Consider the following 240-nt stretch of genomic DNA (forward strand, 5'->3'; position numbering starts at 1 on the left):
GAGGGGTTTGTATTGGGCATCTTCTAACCCCAATAATGATTCACTCTGTCTTGAATCTTTCTGAAATTCCCTGCAAAGTCATTTACTGTGCAGATAGGCACTCAAAATACATGTATCAAATTAAGTCAAAGGACACAATCAATGTGCATGAAGTTCGTGGAATGTAATTTCTCCTATGCTGTGTTCCTATAGACCATAACTTAAATTTCTTTTTTGTAGTTGTTAATGAAATACAAACAA

Source organism: Felis catus, chromosome F2 (genome assembly GCF_018350175.1).
Source record: "Felis catus isolate Fca126 chromosome F2, F.catus_Fca126_mat1.0, whole genome shotgun sequence".
Lineage (NCBI taxonomy): Eukaryota > Metazoa > Chordata > Mammalia > Carnivora > Felidae > Felis > Felis catus.